The sequence below is a fragment of the Geotrypetes seraphini genome, chromosome 1, assembly GCF_902459505.1.
Source record: "Geotrypetes seraphini chromosome 1, aGeoSer1.1, whole genome shotgun sequence".
NCBI lineage: Eukaryota > Metazoa > Chordata > Amphibia > Gymnophiona > Dermophiidae > Geotrypetes > Geotrypetes seraphini.
In genome coordinates, this window is record NC_047084.1 from 355219664 (window position 1) to 355238996 (window position 19333).

The 19333-nt window shown below is 42.5% G+C and overlaps 1 long non-coding RNA gene across 1 annotated transcript in view; it reads right to left on the bottom strand.

Moving 5' to 3' along the window:
* Nucleotides 1–17567, bottom strand: part of LOC117367900 — a 59877-nt gene extending 42310 nt beyond the window's left edge. The window contains exons 1-2 of the long non-coding RNA XR_004540878.1: nt 17372–17567; nt 16598–16743 (exon numbers count right to left, since the gene is read on the bottom strand). This is a non-coding gene — a long non-coding RNA (uncharacterized LOC117367900). The remainder of the gene's footprint in view (nt 1–16597; nt 16744–17371) is intronic.
* Nucleotides 17568–19333: the final 1766 nt, after the last annotated feature.

The window sequence follows — 19333 nt, forward strand, 5'->3', positions numbered from 1 at the left end:
GTGGCCCTTATCTGCCGTCTATTTCTATGTTTCTATGTTTAACTGTAATGGTTAGAGTGGCTTATGGGCCTGGGTCTTCCTCTCTATAGTTCAGTAGCTTATCCACTAGGTTACTTATGAAACCGGTGTGATGCTCTACTAGGCTTTCCCATACCAAGTGCTGCTATTCTAGAGACAGTGTTTATGAACAACTTAAAAATTGAAGCTGCACAAAGCCCTGGGACCATACAGGATCTATTCCAGGATAATGAGGGAGCTCTTAGAGATTCTGGTGGGTCCACTTAAAGATTTGTTCAATAAATCCCTGGAGACGGGAGAGGTTCCATGGAACTGGAGAAGAGCAGATGTGATTCCTCCTCACAAAAGTCACAGAGATGAAGTGGGAGACTACAGGCCGGTAAGCCTCACTTCGGTTATTGGAAAAATAATGATAGCTTTGCTGAAGGAGAGGATAGTGAAATTCCTAGAATCTAATGGGTTACAAGATCCAAGACAACATAGCTTTACTAAAGGTAAATCATGCCAAATGAATTTGACTGAATTTTTTGACTGGTTAATCAGGAAATATCTGGATTTATGAAGGGAATTCTTAAGCCTTTAGGACCAGATTCTGTAAATGGTGGTATGACCTTATTTCCTTTGTTTTTTATATTATTTCTATATATTACCTTAGGATTGTTTGCTAATTTTGGTATACACAATGTTGCTGTTACATCACTTTTTTGGACAACCTATGTATTTACGTTTTTGTCTACAATTCTGTTGTTTTTAAATTTTTAAAAAAATGTAATGTTGCAAACCGTTTGGGCAATGAAAAGCGGTATATCAAGCCATAATAAACTTGAAACAAATCATGCAGCAGTTTCCTCTGGAATAGTGGGGAATTTTAATTTTGCATGTATAAGGTTATTATTACACCTTTCAACCATTCCTCTCATTCCCAATTGCCCAAAGAGCTCACGCATACCAACACACGTCTATATAGACAATAACCACAATCTTTTCTCTCTGAAAAACTTTATTTTTCAGAAGCTCTGAATATCCCACAGATACACAGAGAACAATGTATTGCATAAAAAATATACAAGTTAAGGAAATCTTATAAACTAATATGTGAGTCACAGGTGGCAGAATCACCACAGATCACAGACATAAGAGATATACTTGCAGAAGTGAGGGATAAAAAAACTGGGTACAAAGTAAAATATATATGTACCAGAGAATTTCTATGGCAAAAATCTAGCTCACAGCAAGACACTATTAGGCTGTGCCCATTCTAACACAGGAAAAGAAGGCGAAAGGGAGACAATGTGACAGGAAGAGAGACACACTCTTATATCATTCTCAGTAGAAGCAGGCAGAGGCATTCAGCTGAAAGATATACATTGCCCTAAGGATGAAATGGCAGGCAAAAGTTAGCAGTGGCCTGAATCCCTGCCTCTGAATAAGACAGTGTTTCCCAACCCTGCCCTGGAGGACCACCAGCTAATCAGGTTTTCAGGATAGCCCTAATGAATATGCATGGAGCAGATTTGCATGCCTGTCACCTCCACTAAATGCAAATCTCTCTCATGCTTATTCATTAGAGTTATCCCAAAAACCCGACTGGCTGGTGGTCCTCCAGGACAGGGTTGGGAAACACTGGAATAAGACTCACTCACTCAGAGGGAAAGAAGTCTCACCATTCATACACAGGCATACAGAGCATTCACTGCAGGGAGACAAAATCCATGCAGGGGCCAACATAAAATCCCCTTGAGCCTGGGACATGGCTTTCCTTTTATTCAGTACTTTTCCTGTTGGTCGCTATGGAGGATGGCAATTATACTTTTCTGGCATTTTAGTGTCAGTCATAAAACTTCTCTCAGTTTTCTTTCAAGTGGCAAGTGTCTGCTAAAATCTGACAGTATTTCTGACAAGAATGAATACCCTTTCTGATTTTATTGGGGATATAAATAAACACATAGTTTTCCCAGGCTAAGAGATAATGGGTGCCTCTAATTAGTAGGAGCCAAGCACAAAATATACCAGGTTTCTGCAGGTGTGAGGATGCCCATACCTCTGAGGCCTAGGTCCCAGAATCTAATTTACTGCTATCCATGGGAAAACAAGCACAATCTAGAACTGGGTTGTAGGAGAAAGCATCCCATAGGAGGAGCCTTAGGCACCTGGGCCAACCAGAATTGGGCCAGTTGCCTAATGCCCCTCTTATGGGTGGGGCCTTAGGAACATGGGCCAACCTAAGATTCGGGTGGGCCCTTAGGCGCCTGGGCCAATCAGGCCCTAGGCCCCTCCCTGGTGCATCTCACATTTCACTGAGAAGGGGCAGGTCCACCATTCAGAGGAAGGTGGGCCTGCTGGCTGGACCGAGGGAGGACCCATCTTTTCATCTTTTAAGGTTAGAGGGGGGTCCGGTGGAGTTCGGGGGTAGGGGGGACCTGTGGGGGTGGAGGGGGGTCCGTAGGGGTTGGGTGCACAGTTGGGGGGAAGGGGATTCAGGGAGTTGTCCGGCAGGAGGGCTTGGGCTCCCTCCTGCCGATGATTGCGGTGGGGGGGGGGGGTCTGGCAGGTGAGATTGGGCATCTCTCCTGCCAGTATTCACACAGGTGTTGGGGGGGGGGGGGTTTGTGTCCGGCAGGAGAGATTGGGCATCTCTCCTGCCGAGGATGTTAGGAGGGATCACAGGCCAAGGATGTTAAGAGGGATCACAGCAGGAGAGATTAGGCATCTTTCCTGCCGCGATCATGGGGGGGGAGGGGGGACAGTTGCAGGGTTCTGTAACCGGCATTGTTTATGACAGATGCCGATTAAAGAATCCTGTTTTAAGGCAAAGGACTTGTCCCTCTTTCGCCTAAAATGTCTTATTTTGGGCATTTGGACTAGGGCGATTTTGTAGCAGGGAATATTTTTTAAGGATAGTCGTACGGGTAGGCCATTTAAAAAAAAACAAACCTTATTTTGGACGGTTTTTTTTTAAAGAATGGACAGTTCCCTGCTGCCTACTTTCTACGTCTAGGGCCTTAGGCCAAAAGAGGACTTAGATGTTTCTTTTGATTATGCCCCTCTATAACTATAATTTTATTAGTAGGCTACCTGGCCTGGGAGGCAGAAAGGCGTGTGTTATGCTAATTTTATAAAACAATTTATCTGCCTATCTGCCTTTATAAAATATCCCCTTTTCCCTGGGAAATGTCCACATGCCCTACCTTCTACCAAATCTGAAAAGTTCTCAACCCAACCAACCAACTTCCTAAATTCTGTGTTATTTTGCCACTGTAGCTGAAAAGAGTGTTATCTTATTTCATTAAGTGCCAACTTGCAGAAACGAAATTCTATGGGCTCCTTTTACAAAGGCATGTTAGGGCCTTAACGCGCGGAATAGTGCACACTACATTGCCGCGCGCACTAGCCGCTACCGCCTCCTTTTGAGCAGGCGGTAGATTTTTGGCTAGCGCGCGCTAAAATGCTTAGCGCACCTTCGTAAAAGGACCCCTGTGTTTTTTTATATTGTTTCAGATAATTGATTGAAGCATATCCACGGCATTCTCTTCTTGGTTGGACTGAGAACTTTTCAGCACTCCCTCATATTTCATAGAATATACAGTAAAACCTTGGCTTGCGAGCATAATTCGTTCCAGAAGCATTGCTTGTAATCCAAAGCACTCGTATATCAAAGCGAATTTCCCCATAGGAAATAATGGAAACTCAGACGATTCATTCCACAACCCAAAAACTTTAATACAAAATACTATATGTACTTGTATGGCAAGACCTCGCTCATTTAGAACAGTCACTACACTCCCGCAGCGTCAGAGAGAGAAGAACCTAGTTTGTTCAAGTCCCTTTGCAAGAGTGCGAAGAATTGCAAAGGGACTTGAACAAACTAGGGGAATGGGCGACGAGATGGCAAATGAAGTTCAACGTTGAGAAAGGTATTACATGTGGGAAACAGAAACCCGAGGTACAACTATACGATGGGAGGGATGTTATTGAATGAGAGTACCCAAGAAAGGGACTTGGGGGTAATGGTGGACATGACAATGAAGCCGGCGGCACAGTGCGCAGCGGCCGCTAAGAAGGCAAATAGAATGCTATGCATAATCAAGAAGGGTATTACAACCAGAACGAAAGAAGTTATCCTGCTGTTGTATCGGGCAATGGTGCGTCCGCATCTGGAGTACTGTGTCCAATATTGGTCGCCGTACCTTAAGAAGGATATGGTGATACTCGAGAGAGTTCAAAGGAGAGCAACACGTCTGATAAAAGGTTTGGAAAACCTTTCATACGCCGAGAGATTGGAAAAACTGGGACTCTTTTCCCTTGAGAAGAGGAGACTTAGAGGGGATATGATAGAGACTTACAAGATCATGAGGGGCATAGAGAGAGTAGAGAGGGACAGATTCTTCAAACTTTCGAATAATAAAAGAACAAGAGGGCATTCGGAAAAGTTGAAAGGGGACAGATTCAAAACAAATGCTAGGAAGTTCTTCTTTACCCAACGTGTGGTGGACACCTGGAATGTGCTTCCAGAGGACGTAATAGGGCAGAGCCAGTACTAGGGTTCAAGAAAGGATTGGACAATTTCCTGCTGGAAAAGGGGATAAAGGGGTAAAGATAGAGGATTACTGCACAGGTCCTGGCCCTGTTGGGCCACCGCGTGAGCGGACTGCTGGGCATGATGGATCTCAGGTCTGACCCAGCAGAGGCATTGCTTATGTTGCTTAACCATTGGCTCAGTTGTGATGATGTGATGTGTGTATACTGTATGTACTCGAATTGCAAGACTTTGTTTGTTTAGAATAGTCGCTACATTCTTGCAGCGTCAGAGAGAGAAGAACTATCAGCTCAGTTGTGATAGGTACTTGTATTGCAAGACATTGCTTGTATATCAAGTTAAAATTTAATCAAATGTTTTGTTTGTCTTACAAATCACTTGCAAACCAAGTTACTTGCAATCCAAGGTTTTACTGTACATGGAAGTCACAGCTCCTCCCTAACTCCGTACTTGGGGAATGCTTCTACTCATTGCAGATAAAATTTTGCCTACACCATTAAGCAAGCATAAGCTACTTATTTTTGCCTATTACACTTCTCCCTCCGTATTCACGGTTTCAGCATTCGCAGTTTTGATTATTCACGGTTTTTAGCTTGCTGGCTCCTCCCTCCAAATTACATCAGCTTGCATAGAGAAATTGCTGATTCCAAGCGTTTACCGAGAAAATCGCCGATTCCCAGCACTTTCTTCACCATGTTTTGCTTCTCCTTCAGGAACAGGCCAGGTCTCCCATCATGCTATTCGCGGTTTCACCACATTCACGATGGTTTTTAATAGAAAACAGCGAATAACATATGAAAAAGTTATTTGCGGTTTTTCTGTCTTTGCGGTTCTGTTAATCCCCTATCACAGCAAATACGGAGGGAGAGGTGTATATGCAAAAAAAGCTTGTAGACAATCTAATTACAGCACCAACATTTTTATGTGAATGCCAATTAAGGTTTTGGAATAAAAATTATGTGTTGCTGTCGTTCCTCAGCAATATCATTTCTGAAAAATTTGGACAGAACCAGAGCCTGGACTTATCCCTAAAGCAATCCGCTAGTAATATCACTTTCGTTAGAGTGAAATCGATTTACCACTAACATCTGTTACTTAATCACTCAAGCAATTTGTAACTCCGTTTGCCTCTTCGAACCTTCTCCTTGTCTCCTTGATTTCTTTATGAATTTTCTGTGTGGAATAGTATCAATGGTGTCAGTATACAAATGCTATCTCCTGATTTAATTCTTTGGGCACTCGGTCAACAAATTGAGCTGACTTGTTTGATGTGATCAATATAAGGGTTGTGTGAATCTGACACATTCCTGTTCATCTCTCCTTCAGACAGACGCATCAGCTAGAATGGCTGTGGCAGACAAGATGAGTTTCTTGACTAATACTGTTTGTTTGCTTTAATTATAATTTTTGGGTTTAGGGATAGCGGGGGGGGGGGGGGGAGTCTTAAATTGCTGGTTGCATTTGGTTTTCAGGAAAGGTATAATTCTCTGTTCCATCCTGGACTGCTCTGCGTCTCTCTGCATTCTGTCTTCCTGTCTCCCCCTTTCTTTTTCTCCCCCTTAATACCTGCTAATTTTGCTTTTAGATTCAAACAATTTTTATTGATGCAAACATCATCAAATACAACAAATACAACATCAAAGCACATCAATAATGCATCAACTATAATAATATAATATACATAATAAAAGACAAATTCCACTTTCAATAAACCCCCACTTTATCTGTATGTGTTTGAACCTCTACCATCCCTCTCCACACCCACCCCTCCCCACCCAATAGTACTCTCTTCCAAATGATACTCTCTATTTAACTAAATAAAAGCCCAATTAAGAGACACAACTTAAAATCGCACTACGACTCTTATGATGCAAATCTTGCAAATATGAATCCCAGGTTTGTATAAATAACATCTTTCGCTTTCTTTTAATTCCAGCATCTCTAGCTTCCCAAATGGCCAACTGATGTAATTGGTTCCGCCAAAGCCAAAACCTCGGAGGATCAGGGATCGCCCAATATTGAAGTATACATTTTCTAGCCAAGAGACTCATTTTCCTACACAACGCCCTATTTCCTTTAGATAAATGGCCAAAAGCTTCTGGCAAATCCAAAATAAAGAAAGGAGAGCAGCGCAAAGATCTTCCAATTGTTTTTGACATATAATTTATTATTCGCTTCCAAAAATGCTGAATTATGGGGCAAAACCAAAATGCATGACCTAATGTATGACTCTCCCTCCCACATTTATGACATTAAAATATGAAGTGCATGCTTCAGGATATAATGGAGTTGTTAAAGTGTCTGCTGTTTCTATCTCTGTTGCTCTTCAAAGCCCTTTTCTTACCCTGACCAGCTCCTAGAATTGGAATCTCTTTTCTGAGCATCCTGTTGGAGCTTCCATTTTCTGAAGGACTTCTTTGGAAGCTTAGAGATTTAGGCCCTCTCTTACTAAGGTGCGCTAACCGATAAGCGCGCACTAAACGCTAACACGTGCATGTTAGTCTATGGACACTTTTAGCGTGTAGCACGCCGCTCGCTAATCGGTTAGCGCACCTTAGTAAAAGAGGGGGTTAGACAAACCCCCTCACTCGCCCACCCTATCATTTGCCACGTGCAATTATGTATGTATTTATACACATTTATATCTCACATAAACTAATAAAAATTGATCTCGTTATAATACAACATCTTATAGAAAAGCCCCCCCCAAAATTCTTATTAAACAATCCAAGTTAGTACTAAAGGAAAATTCTGTTACAGTTTCTTAATCTTGAAATGTTGCAAATTGTAAGACGCTCACTGCTATTTTGAGGAAAAATCTTTAATAAAAAAAAAATTACCGCCACCACTTTAACCTAGGGTTACCATATGGCTCCAGAAAAAAGGAGGAAGGACTGAGATATCCGGGTCTTGTTTCCACTGAAAGCACTGGAAGTATACCCCGGATAACTCAATCTGGCCTCTTTTTTCTGGGTACACCAAATTCTTTGGACGCAGACGTAATAGATATCTACTATGTTCAATGTAAATGTACTGCTATGTAAGTATTATTGGGACCACCATTCAACCATACACAACTGAGACAAATAAATAATAAAGCACAAAGTGGAGAAAAAAAGACCTCAATAACTTGGCTCCTGGACTCACAAGGTGACCTTTGGAACCCGTATCATCTTAGGTCTGTGAAAAAAAAACCTCCACATAGCATAAACATCAACATTCAGTCTTCTTACTCTTCAGTATCTGTTTAAGGAGTCCACAACAATAAACTTTACACATGACGGCAAGTTTAGTGAAAATAGAAATTACCTAAGTGTCAATATTCCTGGTGAACTCTCATGAGATATGTTCCCCAATATATGTTTGCAATGTTCACCTTGAGGGTCAGCGTTCAATGTGCGGCGGTGGCCATGAAAGCAAACAAGATGCTAGGAATTATTAGAAAAGGGATGGTAAATAAGACTAAGAATGCTATAATGTCTCTGTATCGGTCAATGGTGCGACCCAACCTTGAGTATTGTGTTCAGTTCTGGTCTCCTTATCTCAAAAAAGATATAGCGGCACTAGAAAAGGTTCAAAGAAGAGCGAGCAAGATAAGAAAGGGGGTGGAACTCTTCTCGTCTAAGGAAAGGCTAAAGAGAAAAAGATGGCTGAGGGGAGATATGATCGAAGTCTACAAAATCCTGAGTGGAGTAGAACAGGTATAAGTGGATCGATTTTTTTTTTTTACTGCATCAAGATTTACAAAGACTAGGGGACATTTGATGAAGTTACAGAGTAATACTTTTAAAACTAATAGGAGGAAATATTTTTTTCACTCAGAGAATAGTTGAACTCTGGAATGTGTTGCCAGAGGATGTGGTAAGATCAGTTAACGTAGCTGGTTTTAAAAAAGGTTTGGACATGTTCCTGAAGGAAAAGTCCATAAACTGTTGTTGAGACAGACATAGGGGAAGCCACTGCTTGCCTTGGATCGGTGGCATGGAATGCTGCTACTATTTGGGTTTTTGCCAGGTATTTGTGACTTGGATTGGCCTCCATGAAGTTGGGATATTGGGCTAGATGGACCATTGGTCTGATCCAGTAAGGCTATTTTTATGTTCCTAAGGTGTGGTGTACATGTGGTATATTGGGTTTTGGAGGACTCACCTTACAATATAAGGGGGTTATGATGAGATATGTTTCTGGGACTTTTTATGTGAGATTCACTGCATTACCCCCTAGGGTGCCCTACTGCTTTGCTGGGACCTCTGTGTGGCCAGTTTATTAAGAATGCTGGCCCTTCCTACATCCCAATAGCTTGTTGTGTGTGTTTTTGTTTTGGATGTGTTTTTACAAAAAATGGTTCAAAAAGATTGATGCACTGAGTACAAACACCCATTTTCGAAAAAAAACAAGATAGATGTTTTGCAGTTTTGAAAATAGGCATTTTTAATACTGGATTTTTGGGAGGGTTCCCCAAAACATCTAAATTCATTTTCAAAAAAGAAAAAAGGTCCGAAAAGTGGCATAAAGGGTCAAATGGACATTTTTCTTGCCAAACCCTTCCAATTCGCTGTTTTGGAAACCAATTTTCTAGATGGATATTTATGCTGTTCCTAGTTCTGAAGGGCATTAGAGGTGTGATATGGATGGGTTTAGGACACGCTTACGATTTGGACATTTTTTCTGCCATAATCAAACATCTAAGAATACATCCAGGGCAGATTTGGATATTTAGGGCTAGACCTGTTGTAACAATGAATAAGTACTCCAGTTGACCTGATGATCGCTAGAAGGATGTAAACATGACCCCCTCACACTCCCCCAGTGGTCACTAACCCCATTCTCATCCCCCAAAGATGTGAATGAAACAGTATATACCTGCCTGTATGATAGCTTCAGATGTTATTTTGGGTTCATAGACAACCCCGCGAAAGACAAAGGCGCGCGCCGACAACTGAGCGCAAGACGGAGGTGCGTGCCGAAGAAAATTACAGTTTTTAGGGGCTCCGATGGGAGTTTTTGTTGGGGAGCCCCCCCAGTTTACTTAATAGAGATCGCGCGGCGTTGTGGGGGGTTTGGGGGTTTGTAACCCTCCACATTTTACTGTAAACTTAACTTTTTTCCTAAAAACAGGGAAAAAGTGAAGTTTTCAGTAAAATGTGGGGGGTTACAACCCCCCAAGTCCCCCACAATGCCCCCACAATGCGGCGCGATCTCTATTAAGTAAAGTGGTGGGGTTCCCCCCCACGCTCCCCCGTCGGAGCCCTAAAAACAGTAATTTTCTGCGGCGCACACCTCTGCGCTCAATTGTCTGTGTGCGCCTTTGTCCCGGCGCGCTTTTGACCTGACACCTTATTTTGCCAGTCCTAGTAGAGCCACAATCCAGAAACTCCCAAAAAAGCACTGCAGCAGATACTTAACAAGATTCACCAAAAAGCAGTAAGTAGTCTATAGACGACCAGCCCTGTTAAAAGCACTATAAGAAGATAACAATACTAGGTATAATATGTGGAGAGAGGACTCCTCACTTTAGCACTTGTAATTAATTTATATCACTATTACATTAAATTTTCACATTTATTATTATTTATTGATTTGAGCACACGTGAGGTGCCCAGTGATGGTGTGCAGGTGGAGGTCGTTTGACCTTTACCACTTTGTGTAAAGTGCTGGAGGATTTTCTCCCTTTGCTTCTCTCCCATACTAAGGACTCCTTTCTCCACATATAATATCTAGTATTGTCATCTTCTTATAGTGCTTTCAACAGGGCCGGTTGCCCTGAGAGTCTATAGACTACTTACTACTTTTTGGTGTTTCTTGTTAAATCCTAGTAGAGCAGCAAGTAGGTCTCTGGAGTAGCCTAGTGCAGTGATTCCCAACCCTGTCCTGGAGGAACACCAGGCCAATCGGGTTTTCAGGCTAGCCCTAATGAATATGCATGAGAGAGATTTGCATATGATGGAAGTGATAGGCATGCAAATTTGCTTCATGCATATTCATTAGGGCTAGCCTGAAAACCCAATTGGCCTGGTGTTCCTCCAGGACAGGGTTGGGAACCACTAGCCTAGTGGGTGGTATAATCAACCATGGAGATGGGGACTCAGGCTCATATTTCACTCTATGGACTACATGTATGGTGGAATATGTGAGCCTTCCAAAACCTACCCAAATCTCACTGTACCTACATGGCGACACCTCTAGGCATAAGGGCTACGGTGGTGTTTTGGAGGGCTCACTATACACTACAACAGGGATCTCAAAGTCCCTCCTTGAGGGCCGCAATCCAGTCGGGTTTTCAGGATTTCCCCAATGAATATGCATGAGATCTATTTGCATGCACTGCTTTCAATGCATATTCATTGGGGAAATCTTGAAAACCCGACTAGAATACGGCTCTCAAGGACCGGAGTTCCCCACCCCTGGCTTAGAATGTAAGGCGGAATAACAAACCCTAAATAAACTTGAAACATGAAGTTCACTACAGTGCCCCCTAAGATGCCCCACCACTTTGTTAGGATGTCTGTGTGGCCTGTCTACTAAAACTGCTGACCCTGCCTACGTCCCAATGGTTTGTTTTGTGCACTTTTCATTTGGATGTGTTGGTTTGTTTTTTTTTTTAAATGGTTGAAAAAGATGGATGCATATCTGAAAAATGGCCATTTTCAGAAAAGCAAGATCTTTGTTTTGCAGTTTTGAAAATGGGCATGTTTGCTACTGGCTCTTTGTGTGTGTGTTCCACAAAACGGTTCTCCACATTACACAATATTTCCCAAAAGAGTTATCTGATTTCCCTTACCTACAACAAGAATGTATAATATGTACTTTCTTCACTGGTCTGAGTGACATTTGGTTAAAAAAGGATTTTTTTAAATTTTTTTTTTATATCACCTAGAAGGAAGCCAGTATGGCAGCTGTTTCCTTTGCTGCCTGCCAAACTCCTGCTGGGTTTTCCTGAATACAAATGGTATTTGAGATCATGTGTGTTAGGTTAAATCCTATTGCCTGTGAGACTGCTCACAAGAATGGGAAGGAAGCCTCAAGCCTTAGCCATCTGTAGCTCTGACGTTTTAACAAGCATATCAGTAGAGATGCCTTGGCCTTTTAAGACTTCTTTATGTGTTCCATGCCAAACAAGCTCACACACTTTCCAATGTTTACAAAAAAAAAAAAAAAACTATGCTGGAGAAGGTACCATCTGGAGCCAATAGAAATCATAGCTCAAACCCTCCAAGGACACACAATGTTTGAGCTGGCAACTTCTTCCTAGCATTTTTCCCTTCCATCTGTAGCTTGTTCATAATGAAGATTCTGAAAATATCGTTAACTTTCACATGGCTATTTGGAAATGCTTTCCAACACAGCAGCTGATGACCCCGCCAGTTTCTCCCCATGCTGTGTTTTGTTAGTTTTGTTTCTTAGGGTAGGATTAAACTTACAGTAGTTGCCCACTCTGGGGATAATTTTCTATAGATCATCTAAAATTAGGCACTGAGAGATATGTACTAAGCACAAATTCTATAACAGCAATTTCACATGTAATTGCCTTTATAGATTATAAGCCTAAATCCACAGTTGCTTGCCTAAGGACCATTTATGCCATGTCAAAAGATGGTGTAGATATTTGCATCTAACTATAAGCAGTTAGGTACATAACTGCCAGTATTCTATAACATAAGAACATAAGAATAGCCTTACTGGACTAGATTATTATTACTTTAATTATTTATCTTTATTTTCAAATTGAATTGTGATTGTGGTATATTTTTTTTTTGGAAATTTAGTTTATTATGTTGTTTGATCTACTTTACTGTACAAGATGTATATGCTTGGTAATATTATAAAATTCTATAAATAAATAATTAAAAAAAGAAAAGAAAAAAAGAATAGCCTTACTGGGTCAGACCAATGGTCCATCAAGCCCAGTAGCCCGTTCTCACAGTGGCAATCCAGGTTGCTAGTGCCTGGCCAAAACCCAAGGAGTAGCCATATTCCATGCTGCCGATCCAGGGCAAGCAGTGGCTTCCCCCATGTCTTTCTCAGTAACAGACTATGGACTTTTCCTCCAGGAAATTGTCCAAACATTTCTTAAAACCAGCTACGCACATAAGGGCTAGATATGCCCCTCCCCTGCCTGTCCCAGGTCCACACCCCTCTTGTAGTTCCAGATGATAGACTTTATATGCACAAATGATAAAATACTGACTGAGGACAATCATATGCATAAAACTGCTAAATAGAACCAATTAGCTACTGACACTATTCTGTAACTTGCACATGCAACTATGGGCTAGATTCATTAACCTGCCCGATTGGGCCCGATCCGGGCAGGTCTGACAAATTCACCAAACTGCAACATGTAGATGAGGGCGATCGGAGGAACGTCCCATCTGCCAGCACGGATCACTCTATAGCGATCCCCGCGCATGCGCAGACCATCTCTATAGTGATCCCCACGCATGCGCTGGACCTCCAGCCCGGCACTTTTTAAAAAAACCTTTTTTACAGCCCGTGGTTTTAACCCGCTTTAAAGACTGCGGGTTAAAACCAGGGGCTTACACTGCGGGGAAGGGTGGGAGAGTCAGGGTAGGCAGGCGATTAGTGCAGTGTCGGGGCAGGCAGGTGATCAGGGCAGTGTCAGGGCAGCCAGGCAGATCGGAGCAGGCAAGCGATCAGGGCAGCTACAGTTGGGGCAGGCAGGCATATTGGGGAAGCAGGAGATTGGGGCTGACAGGGCTGAGAGCAGGGCGGCAGAAGGCAAAAGGCAGTCGGAAAGGGCTTCAGCGACTGCTCCTCAGAAGTCGCTTTTTGGGTTGATCGGCCAGCACAGTCGAATCGGCAAATTTGTTTAGTGAAACGCGTCCTTGCCTACTTTGCATGCAGTTCCCCTCATTTGCATGCGCGGATCGGAATTGGATTGCAAAACGGGTTAGTGAATACTGCAGGAAGAAAATCGGGGCGCAATGGGCTCACAAACCGATCGGTACATGATCGGTTTGCTTAGTGAATCTAGCCCTATGTGCTTAAAAGTCATCCTGTTTGTCTGTCTTGTCTGTTTAAATTGTAAGCTCTTTCGAGCAGAGACTGTTTTCTTTCTCTATGTGAGTCTGTGCAGCGCTGCGTGCGTCTGGTAGCGCTATAGAAATAACTAATCGTAGTAGTACTAGTAGTAAAAGTCAAATCTGATATACAAGTTTATAGAATCAGGAAGGTATGTGTACTGTATATTTTACTATGAACTATTTGCCTACATTTCTGGCGCCTACCCTGTTTCCCCGATAATAAGGCAGGGCCATCAAATAAGACAGCCCCCCCTTTTTAGAAAAAAAATGTAAAATAAGGCACCCCCCCCCCCGCAAATAAGCCACCCACCGATACCTGCGCTTACCCGAATCGGGTGGTACGGTGGGTGACTCCGTGTGGTCCCTCCGTCTACCGTATTTGCCTCCATGGCTGCGTGCCGCGCCTCGTCATGAAGTGAAGAGGAGGAAGTGACAGGACTGCAGCGCGCGCACGTGACTCCGCGCAAGGAAACACAGGCAGCTTCCCTCATCCCTCCCTAACGGAGACTGCAGGAGTTTGTTCACGGCCAGAACATCCAAAAGTGAGACACGCAGACAGGTTTCTTTTTCTGTGAGCAATACCACTTACTGTATATAAAGCCTGTTTAAAATGCATACGGTATATAAACAATGGTTTCACATTGTCAAGTCCCCTCTGAAGCTGCACTACAGAATAATCTCTTTACTGTGTTTCCCTGATGGAGAACATTGGGGACATTAAATGGTACAATATATGGTACGATGGATAAAGCTGGCCATACACGGTACGATTTTTCGGCCGATCGATTCTTCAGCCGACCGTTTTCTTCCTCCAACGAACGCATTGCGAACGTACCTATCGCGAACGTAATAAAATTCTGTTTTTTTTTTCAACAATAACTGTGTACTGTAGTCTTCTTCATGGGTAAATAAGGCATCCCCCCCGAAAATAAGCCCTAGAGCATATTTTGGCCTTCCAAAAAAAATAAGACAGTGTCTTACCATCGGGGAAACAGGGTATGTTTGAGGTAACCGCGATTCTAAAAACGGCACCGTTGTGTGATTGGCACATGATCGGCGGCTGATTTTTAGATATCCGCCAATACTGGTGCCATATATGGAATCTGGCCCATAGTGCTTGATAGCATATAGCCAATGCCATTAAAACTTGTTTCTTCAAACTCAAATGAATATATCCAGTACTTTCTTTACCACCTCACATCCTTGCCGAACCTTCCTATACTAAATTCAAATCATTTCGCAAGACCCAGCTGTTTAATCATTTGGTTCATTTCCTTTATGAGTTTCGTCCTCCTCTCCCTGTTTGTTTTCTCCCCTGATTTTACGTGGAGGGGCATAATAAAAAAACAAACATCTAAGTCCTTTTTTTGGCCTATGGCTCTAGTCGCACAAAGTCAGCAGTAGAAAAATGTCCATTCTCTCAATAAAAAAAACATCCAAAACAAGACCTTTTAGGCATAGGAGGGGCCCGTTCTTCGCCTAACAGCACGATTCTCTAACCCACGTCCATCATAAGCGCCGGTTAGAAAATTGGGGAACCTGTCCCACAACCCCCTGCAAAGATCGCCGGCAGGAGGGATGCCCAATCCCTCCTGCCGGACACCCCCGAAGCCGCCCACAAAGTTCACTGGCAGGAGGGATGCCCAGTCCCTTCTGCCAGAACCCCCCACCCCCTCAAAGTTAGGTCACTGGAACCCCCCAGCCCACCATGACCCTCCCAAAATGTCCACCTTAACCACTCCCCCAAAACCCACCCGGCCGTACCCCAAAAAGTACCTTAGAATGTTGATAGATTTTGACCCTAGGAGGCAAATTTCTGTTGTGTTTTCCTTTTTAAATGCATGTTGATGATTTCTTCTATTAAAAATTGTAGCTGGTCAATGTAAAAAAATATGTACGTTATAGAAGCAAAGAGATTAGAGTTTCCTGCTTCTGTTCAGGGTGGTGAATCATGAGGGGAAGTGGCTTTGCACTATTTTTGATGTGCTCTCTTTATTTTCTTTTTGATTGTTTCTAAAGATTTTTGTCTTGCATCCAGGGAGATTTTTCCTTTGGATTTACCTTTTCTTTGTGGTCTATATGGCACTATTATTTTTGTATGTTTCCTTGGAGATTATGTTAATTATGCTTTTTATTTTGCTAAATGTGCTTTGCAGTCAAGTGGAATATGTATATATATTTATTTTTATTGCATTTATTCAGTAATTATACAAGCATATGCAGATATTACAAGAATGTTTTCTTCTAATGGACCCCCTATATTTATTGTAGGCTTATAGGGAATGCAGTGCTGTAAATAATACAGGAAAAGATATTCAAATTAGTTTGGGGTCCATTGACGTCTTTTGTAGATTTGCTTTAGTTGTCATTTATCTTTATTTTCCATAGTTTTTCACCTACACATCCAGGTTGGGGGGGAGGTTGGAGCTGGAGGGGGATATAACTTTTGTTTTGGCATTATTCCTGATGGTAATGATGGATGGGGAGGGAATTTTTATCTTTTGTATAGATACTAATTGATTATAAGTGCTTGGTTGATTATCATTATTTGAATATAAATTGTATTGTACTTTTTGTTGGCATTAAAAACTAAATAAAGTTAAAAAAAGAAAGAAAGAAATGAACCCCCTCCAAATTATGCCCCAATATATTTCTTTGGGAGAAGCAATTTCAAAAGCTACAGTGTACAATCACTCATTCACAGTAACATTGTGATTAAAGAATGATACATTTCAAAATGCCTTCCTCTCTCATATCCTCTGCTAACCACAGACCCATAGAAGACACTCCCCCCGCAACATCCTCCCCCTCAATACACACACACATGCATTCTATGCAGAATGGTTGAAAAGCATTCCATGAGCCATGCTCTCTATGCATGAATATTCTGAATATTTTAAGAACATAAGAACATGAGACTAGCCATGCTGGAGCAGACTGATGGTTCATCAAGTCCAGCATCCTGCTTCTAACAGTAGCCAATCGAGGTCACAAGTACCTGGCAGACTCCCAAATAAGTAGCAAGATTCCATGGCATCAGCCTCAGGGACTGCAGTGGAGGAGTGGCCAGTGGTTAGAGCAGCTGCGTTAGTACCCTGAGGCTGTGAGTTCAATTCTCAGTACAGCTCCATGTGACTCATTGCCCTAGGTACAAAATAAATATCTGTCTAAAATATGTAAAAACCACACACAAAAAATCAGTATATCATGTCCCATACCATTTCTTTTTCAATAGCAGACTGTGAACTTTTCCTCCAGGAACTTGTTCAAACCTTTTTTAAACCCAGCTACACTAACTGCTGTTACCACATCCTCTGGTAATGAGTTCCAGAGCTTAGCTGTTCATTGAGTAAAAAAATATTTCCTCCTATTTAAGAACATAAGAATAACCTTACTGGGTCAGACCAATGGTCCATCAAGCCCAGTAGCCCGTTCTCACGGTGACCAATCCAGGTCACTAGTACCTGGCCAAAACCCAAGGAGTAGCAATATTCCTTGCTACCGTTCCAGGGCAAGCAGTGGTTTCCCCCAAGTCTTTCTTAATAACAGACTATGGACTTTTCCTCCAGGAACTTGCCTAAACCTTTCTTAAAACCAGCTATGCTATCTGCTCTTACTACAACCTCTGGCAATGCATTCCAGAGCTTAACTATTCTCTGAATGAAAAAAAAAAAGTCTTCCTATTGGTTTTAAAAGTATTTCCCTGTAACTTCATTTGTTTTACGTACGTCTGATAGTGCTCTAGAAATAATTAGTAGTAGTAAATACTTACCATGTAACTTCATGATGTGTCCTTAGTAATTTTTGAAAGAGTAAACAATTAATTTACATTTGCCTGTTCTACACCACTCAGGATTTTGTAGATCTTTATTATATCCCCCTTCAGCTTTCTCTTTTCCAAGCTGAAGAGTCCTGCTAGATTCACTAACGTGGCCGATCCATGGCCAATCTGACGAATCCACGAAGGGCCAGCATGCAAATGGGGGTGATCAGAGGAATGCCCCCCCACCGACCACACGGATCGCTAATGAGCGATCCTGACGCATGCGCAGACCATCTGCTTTTCCTGTAGATGGTCTTCGTATGCTCTCCACGCTGGAAACTGACATCTGCAAAATGTCGGTTGGGGGGGGGAAGGGGAAAGAGAGAAAAGGCATAAGAACAAGCAGGAGGCGGATAGGGCTGTGACTGCTTTTTACTTTTCGCTGGAAATTGGGGCAGAGAAGAGAATCAGGGCAGGAGAGAGAGAGAGTCGGGGCGACCAGCAAGAGTCGGGGGCAGAGAGCGCGGGGCAGCAAGCAGGAGAACTGCGGCAGAGAGCAGGGAGAAGAGAGCTTTTTATGTCGGCAGAGCAGGAGAATCGCGGCAGAGCAGGATATGCTTTACTCGGGGCAAAGAGCTGGGCAGAGAGCAGGGCTGGTGGAAGTTGGCTGGGATTTCATCTGTAAATGAGTTGGAAGTTGGAAAATAGAAACACCCAGAGAATTTAAGCTTGGCGGCTTCTGAATTTTTACCTGCCCGCACGGCTTGTGAAACTCAGGAGCAGGAGAGTCGGGGCAGAGAGCAGGGCGGTCTGAGCAGGGTTTTTGCGCAAGCAACTGGTCGGTGTACCTGAAAAATGTTTAGTGAATCGCAATCCTTCCTACTTTGCATGCTGTTTCCCCTCATTTGCATGCATGGATCGGAATTGGATCGGAGGAGAGGTTAGTGAATCGAGTTGGAGGAAAATCAGGTCGCAAAGGGGTTGCAAACCAGTCGGTAGACGATCGGTTTGCTTAGTGAATCTAGCCCCTAATCTCAAGCCTTTCCTCAAGTGAGAAGAAGAAGAGATGTCTGTTTCAATTTTTCCAGCATTGCATAGCTTATAGCTCAGCTTCTTGGGATTCTGTTTCAGTTTTTGAGCATTTCAGTTTTGAATTTATGATCCCTTTCCCTTATTCTGTATTGGTGAGTGTCTATCCATGTATCTTCAACATGTGACCACTTACAGCAAGGCCGCAGCGTTTTGCAGTGCTACAAAGATTTGAAGCAATGTTTTGATTGGCTGGTTTAAGATCTCATACCCCATTTAACACCCAAAGACGGTGCCTAAGGCCATTTCCAGCCCAAACCACATCTACTTTGACCTTAGGTGTCGCTAGGCACCTCTATATGTGACACCAGTGCAGGTGTCTGCAGCCACCTACATTTTTTAAATGATATTTTAATTGGTTTAATTGGTTTTTAATTGGTGCAGTCAATTAGTGCTGCTTAACTTACTGTACCATTTGTAGAATCTGCCCCTCTGGGTTTAAGAAGTTGTTTTTATCTGATCATGCTTGAAAAATAGAGGATTTCATGAAAAGGTTAAGGATGATGCTGTTCTTTTATGGAAAACGTTAAACTTTGTAATCATACATAATTCAACGACGTAATTAAATAAAATTATTGTAGCTTTTTTCAAAAGTAGTAAAGTCAATTTGATATAGCATTTCAGCAAATATGTTTGTTATCACCACATATTCACTCTAAAATATCACACAGCTAGTTAATATTTTAGATGAGTTGTTACCCTGAGTCGAGTACTGCGGGAAGACATGATGAGGATAGGTCGGGGATGAGGGATAGCTTGCTAGGAGGGATATGTTCCTATGAACAGCTGGGAATGTGTGACATACCACTCTCCTGAAGCTGCTAATTCTTCCTCTAATAAGTGATGGCTGGGGGAGGAGATCCAGATCTGCAAAACTGCAAT